Source organism: Lolium rigidum, chromosome 1 (assembly GCF_022539505.1).
Source record: "Lolium rigidum isolate FL_2022 chromosome 1, APGP_CSIRO_Lrig_0.1, whole genome shotgun sequence".
NCBI lineage: Eukaryota > Viridiplantae > Streptophyta > Magnoliopsida > Poales > Poaceae > Lolium > Lolium rigidum.
The window spans coordinates 356,931,690-356,943,421 of record NC_061508.1 but is presented as its reverse complement, the minus strand read 5'-3'; the positions used below and the strand labels follow the sequence as shown (position 1 = coordinate 356,943,421).

The 11,732-nt window shown below is 41.5% G+C and overlaps 1 long non-coding RNA gene across 1 annotated transcript; it reads right to left on the bottom strand.

The window, feature by feature from the left end:
• Window positions 1-10,456: 10,456 nt before the first annotated feature.
• Window positions 10,457-11,017, bottom strand: LOC124684679. The gene is made up of 2 exons (XR_006997109.1): window positions 10,927-11,017; window positions 10,457-10,833 (listed from the first exon to the last, which is right to left on the bottom strand). It is a non-coding gene; the product is annotated as an uncharacterized LOC124684679 (long non-coding RNA).
• Between the last annotated feature and the right edge of the window lie 715 nt (window positions 11,018-11,732).

Below are 11,732 nucleotides of genomic sequence, written 5' to 3'. Positions count from 1 at the left end.
GCTTCAAATATTATTTCTTGCGAGTGCATCATTAAAACTGCTGAGCCCATCTTAATGGCTATAAAGAAAGAACTTCTTGGGAGATAACCCATGTGTTATTTTGCTACAGTACTTTGTTTTTATTTTGTATCTTGGAAGTTGTTTACTACTGTAGCAACCTCTCCTTATCTTAGTTTTGTGTTTTGTTGTGCCAAGTAAAGTCGTTGATAGAAAAGTTCATACTAGATTTGGATTACTGCGCAGAAACAGATTTCTTTGCTGTCACGAATCTGGGCAAAATTCTCTGTAGGTAACTCAGAAAATTATGCCAATTTACGTGAGTGATCCTCAGATATGTACGCAACTTTCATTCAATTTGAGCATTTTCATCTGAGCAAGTCTGATGCCATTTTAAAATTCGTCTTTACGAACTGTTCTGTTTTGACAGATTCTGCCTTTTATTTCGCATTGCTTCTTTCGCTGTGTTGGGTGGATTTCTTTGTTCCATTACCTTCCAGTAGCGGGCAATGTCCAGAAGTGTTAAAAATGATTGTGTCACCTCTGAACATGTGAGTTTTTGATTATGCACTAACCCTCTAATGAGTTTGTTTCGAGTTTGGTGTGGAGGAAGTTTTCAAGGGTCAAGAGAGGAGGATGATATACTATGATCAAGAAGAGTGAAAGCTCTAAGCTTGGGGATACCCCGGTGGTTCATCCCTGCATATTTCAAGAAGACTCAAGCATCTAAGTTTGGGGATGCCCAAGGCATCCCCTTCTTCATCGACAAATTATCAGGTTCCTTCTCTTGAAACTATATTTTTATTCGGTCACATCTTATGTACTTTACTTGGAGCGTCTGTGTGCTCTTGTTTTTGTTTTTGTTTGAATAAATTGGATTACATCATGCTTGTGTGGGAGAGAGACACGCTCCGCTGGTTCGTATGAACACATGTGTTCTTAGCTCATAATATTCATGGCGAAGTTTCCTCTTCGTTAAATTGTTATATGGTTGGAATTGGAAAATGATACATGTAGTAATTGCTATAATGTTTTGGGTAATGTGATACTTGGCAATTGTTGTGCTCATGTTTAAGCTCTTGCATCATATACTTTGCACCCATTAATGAAGAAATACATAGAGCATGCTATAATTTGGTTTGCATATTTGGTTTCTCTAAGGTCTAGATAATTTCTAGTATTGAGTTTGAACAACAAGGAAGACGGTGTAGAGTCTTATAATGTTTACAATATGTCTTTTATGTGAGTTTTGCTGCACCGGTTCATCCTTGTGTTTGTTTCAAATAAACCTTGCTAGCCTAAACCTTGTATCGAGAGGGAATACTTCTCATGCATCCAAAATACTTGAGCCAACCACTATGCCATTTGTGTCCACCATACCTACCTACTACATGGTATTTTCCGCTATTCCAAAGTAAATTGCTTGAGTGCTACCTTTAAAATTCCATCATTCACCTTTGCAATATATAGCTCATGGGACAAATAGCTTAAAAACTATTGTGGTATTGAATATGTAATTATGCACTTTATCTCTTATTAAGTTGCTTGTTGTGCGATAACCATGTTCACTGGGGACGCCATCAACTATTCTTTGTTGAATTTCATGTGAGTTGTTATGCATGTTCGTCTTGTCTGAAGTAAGAGCGATCTACCACCCTATGGTTAAGCATGCATATTGTTAGAGAAGAACATTGGGCCGCTAACTAAAGCCATGATCCATGGTGGAAGTTTCAGTTTTGGACAAATATCCTCAATCTCAAATGAGAAAAATTATTAATTGTTGTTACATGCTTATGCATAAAAGAGGAGTCCATTATCTGTTGTCTATGTTGTCCCGGTATGGATGTCTAAGTTGAAGAATAATCAATAGCGGGAAATCCAATGCGAGCTTTCTCCTTAGACCTTTGTACAGGCGGCATAGAGGTACCCCTTTGTGACACTTGGTTAAAACATGTGCATTATGATGATCCGGTAGTCCAAGCTAATTAGGACAAGGTGCGGACACTATTAGTATACTATGCATGAGGCTTGCAACTTATAAGATATAATTTACATGATACATATGCTTTATTACTACCGTTGACAAAATTGTTTCATGTTTTCAAAATAAAAGCTCTAGCACAAATATAGCAATCGATGATTTTCCTCTATGGAGGACCATTCTTTTACTTTCAATATTGAGTTAGTTCACCTATTTCTCTCCACCTCAAGAAGCAAACACTTGTGTGAACTGTGCATTGATTCCTACATACTTGCATATTGTACTTATTATATTACTCTATGTTGACAATATCCATGAGATATACATGTTACAAGTTGAAAGCAACCGCTGAAACTTAATCTTCTTTTGTGTTGCTTCAATGCCTTTACTATGAATTATTGCTTTATGAGTTAACTCTTATGCAAGACTTATTGATGCTTGTCTTGAAGTGCTATTCATGAAAAGTCTTTGCTATATGATTCACTTGTTTACCCATGTCATATACATTGTTTTGATCGCTGCATTCACTACATATGCTTTACAAATAGTATGATCAAGGTTATGATGGCATGTCACTCCAGAAATTATCTGTGTTATCGTTTTACCTGCTCGGGACGAGCGGAACTAAGCTTGGGGATGCTGATACGTCTCCAACGTATCGATAATTTCTTATGTTCCATGCCACATTATTGATGTTATCTACATGTTTTATGCACACTTTATGTCATATTCGTGCATTTTCCGGAACTAACCTATTAACAAGATGCCGAAGTGCCGGTTCTCGTTTTCTGCTGTTTTTGGTTTCAGAAATCCTAGTAACGAAATATTCTCGGAATCGGACGAAATCAACGCCAAAGATCTTAGAATCCCCGGAAGCATCCAGAACACACCAGAGAGGTCAGAGGGGGGCCACAGGCCCACCAAACCATAGGCTGGCGCGGCCTAGGGGGGGCCCGCGCCCCCCTATGGTGTGGCCACCCCTTCAGCCCTCCTGCGCCGCCTCTTCGCCTATTTAAAGCCTCCGTCGCGAAAACCCTGATGCGTTCGACGAAACCCACAGAAACCTTCCAGAGCCGCCGCCATCGCGAAGCCAAGATCTGGGGGACAGGAGTCTCTGTTCCGCGCACGCTGCCGGAGCGGGGAAGTGCCCCGAAAGGCTTCTCCATCGACACCGCTGCCATCTCCACCGCCATCTTCATCACCGCTGCTGCTCCCATGAGGAGGGAGTAGTTCTCCATCGAGGCTCGGGGCTGTACCGGTAGCTATGTGGTTAATCTCTCTCCTATGTACCTCAATACAATGATCTCATGAGCTGCTTTACATGATTGAGATTCATATGAGTTTTGTATCACTACTATCTATGTGCTACTCTAGCAAAGTTATTAAAGTAGTTTTATTCCTCCTGCACGTGTGTAAAGGTGACGAGTGTGTGCACCGTGTTAGTACTTGGTTTATGCTATGATCATGATCTCTTGTAGATTGCGAAGTTAACTATTGCTATGATAATATTGATGTGATCTATTCCTCCTACATATGCATGAAGGTGACAGTGTGCATGCTATGTTAGTACTTGGTTTAGTCCTTTGATCTATCTTACACTATAAGGTTACTTAAACATGAGCATTATTGTGGAGCTTGTTAACTCCGGCATTGAGGGTTCGTGTAATCCTACGCAATGTGTTCATCATCCAACAAAAGTGTAGAGTATGCATTTATCTATTCTGTTATGTGATCAATGTTGAGAGTGTCCACTAGTGAAAGTGTAATCCCTAGGCCTTGTTCCTAAATACTGCTGAGTTACTACTGCTTGTTTCTTGTTTTACTTTGCGTTACTCTGCTCGCAATACTACCACCATCAACTACACGCCAGCAAGCTATTTTCCGGCACCGTTGCTACTGCTCATATATATTCATACCACCCGTATTTCACTATCTCTTCGCCGAACTAGTGCACCTATTAGGTGTGTTGGGGACACAAGAGACTTCTTGCTTTGTGGTTGCGGGGTTGCATGAGAGGGATATCTTTGACCTCTTCTTCCCTGAGTTCGATAAACCTTGGGTGATCCACTTAAGGGAAAACTTGCTGCTGTTCTACAAACCTCTGCTCTTGGAGGCCCAACACTGTCTACAGGAAAGGAGGGGGAAAGTAGACATCAGAGCCCGCGATGAAGCCACGGGTTGGACCATGGGAGAGATGGCCAAACAGCGCGCGGTGGGGGCAAGGCCCTTCCCGACGGAGCGCATGGAGACAGGGGGCCGTGCGGTAGTGAGTCCTCCCGGCGACGCACCATGGAGGCGAGGGCCCCTGCAGCGCGCGGTGCCCCATGGAAATAGGGGGCCTGCAACTCGTGGTGGAGGTGTGCGTCCTCCTGGTGGAGCGCCGTGGAGATGGGGGCCTGCAGCATGCGATGGAGGTGGGCGTCCCGGCGGCACGCCATGGAGAAGGGAGGGCATGCAGCGCTCGCAAGGAGATGGGCATCCTCTTGACGGCCCGCCATGGGGACGGGACACTGCAGTGCGCTCGTGGAGGTGAGCGTCCTCCCGGCGGCGGGGGACCAGAGCCGTCCTATGGGAGGCCGGAGGCGGTGAGGCGCCGGCGACGAGGGAATCAGAGGCGGCCTAGGAGGAGGCGATGAGGTCAACTTCGTGAGTGGATGTGAACGGTATGAACGAGAAGATAAGGGTGTGTTTTAATCAGGGTGAGACGATAACGTGTATCTATCCTCACTTACCGTGCGATTCTAATCCAACGATGCACACATGGGCGCACCGTGGAGGACACCAGAGTGCCCACGCACGTAATAGAATTTAGGAAAGTACTAGAAGGACCACACGCGCGTTGCTGCGCGCGTTATTTCTTGGTCGCTAAAACAAGTAATTTTTTCTTTCACCTTTTTTACATGTTGGAACTATATAATTCGTTTTTGGCAAACAAAAAAAAAACCTCGTACATGCAATCTACTTTCTTGTGTTTGCATCTTTGATTTGGCTGCATATGCCACACGATGTATTTCTTGTTTACTCAACTGCGACAAAAAAGGAAAATAGATATGGAGATGTATGGCAAAAGCACATTTCTGTACAGTGTGGCCCCATAAAATGTAAAGTATGTCTAGGTTCAATTCCCTTTTTCAGAGCATTGTTTGCACATTACAGCCCAAAAACAAATAACTTTATTACGAAACATTTTGGGCTAAATCGCCCATTACAGCATTGTTTGCGCACACAGGTACCTCATAATCCCAGGACAAAAAAGAGTTTACATCACAATTAATACCCTCTTGAGCAAGAGCATAGGCAACTTTGTTTGCACTTCTACTAAACCTGATCGAACAAGAGGAGAACCATGTACGGCATTGGATTTTGAGATCTTCAATGACCGATGCCCTGCCTAGAAAAATCTGGTTTCCTGCTATTTAATGCCGTAGCTAGTAAATTAAGGTGAATCAGTTTCAAAAATCACCTTTATCAGACCCAGTTGTGCAGCGAGATCAAATGCTGCTTCCATACCTCTTCATTCCGCCGTTAAAGCATCATGAATTGCTCCAAAAATTAATCGCTGCAACAACTTCCCCCTCCGACGTCCTCGCCACAACACCCCAACCTCCTTTCTGTTGACCATCAACATATGGTCCATCAATATTGAATTTTATATCCCCTTCTAGGGGTGGCCTCCATTTGTGCTCACCCGGGTTGCTAGGAGAAGTTCCCTTGGTGTAACAGCTCAAGTATTCCGCTGAAGTACATTTTATTTTTTCTGAGCTTGATCAATAATTGATGTAGGTAGTACTCCTTCTCTCACTCTGTTTCATTCATCCAGGGTCAATTCATGACTACAACATTGTATCACATACATAATTGATTGTTACAACTTTTCTTAAAAAATCATTTGCTACGTCCAGCTGGACAACTTTTTTTATTCAATAACCCTTAGTTACTTAAACCAATAACTCAAAATGCCATCTTATTAATTGCATTTACATGGACATACAGATGCATATCAACATCATGTCCCCTCGCACAGTCACACTGATGTCCAAGCTATTTGACTTCTCATACCAGTAAGTATAGTACATCTCAAACTCCAGAACTCAATTAAGACATTAGAAACTGATAATAGCTGATTACAAATAAGGTATAATAATTTAGCAATTACAAAAGATGATATCACAGAACCTTCTCCCGCTGCTCCCCAAGAATCTGATTGCTCCAATTATAATGTTAAACATGCTTAATGTGCTTCCACATTAGCAATTAGTTTTTAGATAAAGAAATAAAATATGAGAGCACTAACATTTTCTGAAAATAAATTTCAACACAACAAAAGATGCAAGTTTTTAGAACAGTATATACCCTTATATTGGCGGCACAACTTATGGAATAACCCACATAATTTCATGAATAAGAGCAGTAAGGTTAGATGTGATCTTTATAAAGTATTGGATCTAGCAATAGCTGGCAGAACATATATTATTGCAACCTAATATATCAGGAAAAAATGCAACTTATGCAATGATCCACAACGTGAATTAGAGCAGTAAGGTAGATGTATTCTTTATAAACTATTCAATGTAGCAATAGCAGACAAAACTTATATAGCAACCCTAATACTGCTTGGTGAACTGGAGCATTATTTCAAGGAAGATAGACGCCTTCCTAAAATAAGTATTAGCGGAGCGTATTACAAAAGTGGCATTGTGGCAGGACCAATACTTACACTTATCATATAAAAATAACGATGTAAATCACATTAAACCAAAATGTATTGCTTGTCTCTTCAAGCAACAATGTTAAATTCGTGTGCAACTGTGCATGACCACCTTGGATAGTAAAAAATTCCTCTTGAATTAGTTATACATGTAGGTTGAAACGCAAGGACAGAAGGCTAAATAAAATGTTGTGTAAAAAAATATAGTGATGACCAAATTGAAAATGTATGAAAACTGAGTTGTGGGTAAAATCATCACAAACACTTTGTCTCTCAAAGTGGTTCAGTACATTTGAGATAAAACATACAATATGATATGCATAATAAAACTGAAGGTAGGAAAACCTAGAAAGGAGTGGATATGGACAACATAAGAGAAGGCTTGCCTTACTTTCTAATTAGGTGACATACATATTTGTTTTGCTACAGTTTAAGTGTGTTTTTAGAAAAATAAACACCAAATATTTTCAGATTTAATACAGTAAGGGTCATGAACTTGTGATAGGTACTATCTTTACCATGGGGGACAAAGTATCAATATGTAATGGTCAAACTCGGTGTGCAGAGCAACATGAGAGATATTGTGCCTCCTTTCCAACACATTATAGTTGATAATGAAGCTCGACTTTTGTTTTTCAGGGATATTGAAGCTCAATTGTAAGCAATAAAATTAGCATCCATAAAGTCATTTGCGCAATTTGTAGGGAGGTAATACTACAGAATAAACTACGAAAGCAAACATAAAACTCTTAGATAAATTAATTTTCAGTCATTTATCCTTGCATGAGGGTGATAAACAATAAGAATAAGTTTTCAAAATTATGTATATTATAATGAGGTGGCAACCAACTGTTATGCTGAACTAAGAATGAGTCAGGGATATCTGAAAAACATATAAAAAACTAAAAATTCGGTGAAGAAAAAAATAACTCTTAGTCCTGTTGACTCACATGCTATTTTTTAAGGAGATTTACAAAGATTAATTCTAATTATACTACTTTCTTTTGCTAACATTCAAAAATTAGTATTTCTAAACTATGCTAATTTCTTTTGTTGGTGTCTTTTTTACAGTAGCCGGCAATAGTGAGCAGAGCGGAAGTGTGGTCAAGAACGACAAACGGCAAGCCTAAGGGAGTAGAGTGGGGCGAGTAGGACAGGCTTGAGGGTGAATCCTCATGTACACAACCGTGTGTGTGGGAGGAAAAACAAAGCACAATAGGCGGTAGATGGCAGACTCAAACGTTCTTCTCATTTGACACGCGGAGCCCCTTAAGACTCCATAAGTGTATATTGATGTCCTTGATATTCCAATCTAGCTATGCCACTTTTGTTGTACAATATAGTTTCTATATAAAGCATCAAGTAGTATTTCCTACTCGTGCATATACTTAAGAGCAAATGACACGATAAGAAAAGCTAGAACTTGTGCAGAATTTTTTCCAGACAAAATTCAAGAACTGAATTATGAACACATAAGAAAGGGTAATTTACAGTGCACCCAAATGGGTGTATTCCCTTTACATGCAATCGTGTAAGGATTTCTCCCCTTCTTGATTAGAAATCACAAAACCTAATTCTTAAATGTGTATGAAGTGCATATTCAGTATGCTAGTCTGCCCTATGCAAAATAACTTAGCAATTGGGATGAACTTCTTGTAAGCTTCTAACATAGACAGAGAGGGCGCTGTGTGGCTCCAAATTTTCATCTCAAGAACAATGCATATGCCAGCCAAAAATTCATAAATAAAATCCTTTAACTGTTATCACAAACCAAAGCAGGGACGATTATTTTGCTTATTTGAAAAGCTGAAGATCTAAACCAGTCTTTTCCTTATGGCAACCAATTCCCAGATAATGCTCAAAAGACAGAAACTTAATCACTGTTACAGCCTAGTTTACCATCATTTTTTAGTCCTCAAATAGCTATCCTATAAATACACTGGGATTCAGTAGCAAGTAATAACTAATAGCAGCCACATTAGTAAGGGCAGTTCCTATTTTACCCAACCACAAACTGTGCACTAAAGTCATGCGGAACACACATCAGTACATCACGAGATATATAAAAATTTGGCGAGAAAATTAGATATAATTAATTATTCTCGTTACACTTCATTGGCACAAATGAACTTAAACACTAGATAAAGCAAATCATGCCAGTTTCCATGCACAATCCATGCAAAATAATTGTTCAGATCCATCTATACAACCATTGGCGTCATCCTCCTGCTTGCCCATGGTAATTACCAAAAAAAAAAAAAGCAAAGATGGGGAAGGAGAGAAGGCATAGGAGACCATACCTCCGGCCAGTGCAAGTGTGCAACCTAGAGTCAGAGCAGGACAGATCGGGCAGGCGACCAGCAGCAGCTCAGGGTGGTCGTCCAATAGATCAGGTCGAGGATGTCCCGGGGATTCAATAGGATAGGATGTGGCGCCCGCGACCTCCACCTCCATGGCCACGCTGCTGATCTCGCCGACTGGGGGTTGAGGGAGGAGCAGCCGACCTCTCTCTAGCATGGGGTAGCTGGTCTTGGGGGATTCGTGGGGAGAGGGGAGTAGTGAGGACGGGCAAGGTGGAGGAGGTAGGAGGCGGCAAGATCGGAGCGGTGGTGACCGAGCCAACCTCCTGCAGCCGTGCACGTTTTCTTCCGCCAACCAAAGGCCCACTAGTCCAACAAAAGCCTAAGGCTTAGACTAGTCACAATGCATAGTATCATATAGAAGTATCATGATATTACTACATGTTACTATTTCCACAATGCATGGTATCATATACTAGTATCATAGTCTTCATATCTTAATTGTTTCGTAGAATCTCAATGCAAATATGTGTACAAGATTTACTTGACATTATTTTTCTACTAGTATGTGCTATGATACGGTATCTACCTATGATACTAGTACACTCTTTTTCATCCTTAATTGCACTGCCACATCAGCATTTTACATGCATGGAATGCATGATACTACCTATGATACTCTCATTGTGGATAGTCTTACACCGACATCCCTAGCAAGTAGGACCAACGACGAAAGCGACCTGCCGATGGCTCCCAGGCGCGCCCAACCCTGGGAGAGCTTAGAGCTCTTAGGAGATAAACCTTTAAAACTTGGGATGGACCCGATAGTATGTCCGGCTGTTTCCATCTCCTTTTTGCAAAGTTCATGGCGCCTGCAGTTTGGACATCCACACCACGCCAATCCATCGGCCATTTAAACGCGGTTGTTCATGATGAGCCATGAAAAATAAATTGTGTTTGGGAGTAGACCAATTACTCCAAACACGTAACTCCAGTTGTGTATTCTCATGAGTCCCTAAGCTTCCAAGAAATGTCATCTTAAACATTATCAAGGAGAGTGGTATACTGGTATCACGTAGCTCAGACTAAAGTGCCACAAACTCCTCAATATGATGCACATATAGGCAATGTCGAGTGTTGAACCCCGTATTATCCACCATAATCGGGTCTCATCGGGGCATTATGAGGAGATTTCTTTACATAGGTATATGTTGTTATCAACTAATGTTTTAAAGGGGCCAAAAACTTTACCCCATTCATTAATTAACAAGAAGTTTAGATATGTTACAAGACTAAGCATGCTCGGGAACAGAAGAATCACACTCCTGGCATAATTAATCTTAGGTGCTTAGCACTCGCCATGTACCAGCTGTCTCTCGCTTTTTTTCAATAAAGAGTACATACAGGGCCGGCCCTAACATATCAGGGACCCGGTGCAAGATCAAAAAAAGGCCCTATACACAAGCAATAGAAAAAAATTCTGATATTTAATTTAATTATAATTTAATCATTTAACATAATCTTGGAGTATATAGAAGTGGAGAACAAATCAAATCAAATCAAATCGGAAGGGATGAGCAAGAAAAAACTAATATTGAAGAATATAGAGAAGGGGATTGTACCAACATTTACAAAGTCGAGAGAGATTTCTTGGGAATCAATGAATCATGATCTCCTCCTCCATTAACTCCTCCAAAACGGTTAGATTGAGTCAATGCACAGGGATTGGTGTTGGGAAACGGAGAAGTGAAGGAGGAGCAAAGTGGAGAAGACGATGCGCAGGGATGTTTTCACGCGAACCGGCCAGATTGAGTCGATGCACTTTCCTTTTCTTTGTCGATGTGTGCCTACAGGGAAGGCAATGCCTTCAGTCACGTGAGCTGATTTTGATTGATTTTTTTTCTTTCCAAACGTGAGCTACACCTGCGCTTGTACCATACCGTATTAGCATAGCTGGGTGAGGCCCCTAGCGATCGGGGGCCCGGTGCGGCCGCACCGGTGGCACTGCCTCAGCGCCGGGCCTGAGTACATATTAATATCGTGGAGATACCAATTACACCCTGTCTCAACACCAACGCAGTGCTTAGCGGCAATACCGATGCAAAGAGCTAACAAAAGAAGAAGAAAATTACATAAAAGAAAACTCCCGCTACAGTGATTAAAACCTAATAGCAGCCGTACAAACACCACCAAGACAACACCAAAAATCCAACCTCTTCAATAACGACGCCTCCAACAAAGAAAACAGTGCGCACACACTTTGAACTTCTGATATGTTGCCACCCCACTAGCCAAAGTTGGTGCTACGAGGCTAGAACACCAAGCAAGTTCCTCAAATGGGCAAAGACTTGATCCACCATTGCTAGTCCTCCAATTCGGCCTTCATGATATTCCCCATCACTGACTTCACCATGGACCATAATGTCACCTGATCGTAGCACAGAACAGAGTTTCGCTCCACATCCTCCAGAATCAAACAGTCGGAATAAAAGCATTTATGCGCACGACTGAATACCACCTGATCTAGCAAACTCCAGGCAATAGATGCACTATTACATTCGCCAGTGGAGCCTTATGGAACTCACCACTTTGGCCAAATCAAGAAGAACATGCCTCAAGCAGGTCTTCATTTTTGTCCAAGAGGTCCCCTAGGACCTCCACCTTTATTCATGTCAGGCCAGCAACCCCCCCCCCCCCACTAGCCGGCCGCAGAGGAGACGGCGAGCACAGAAATCCGACAATGGTT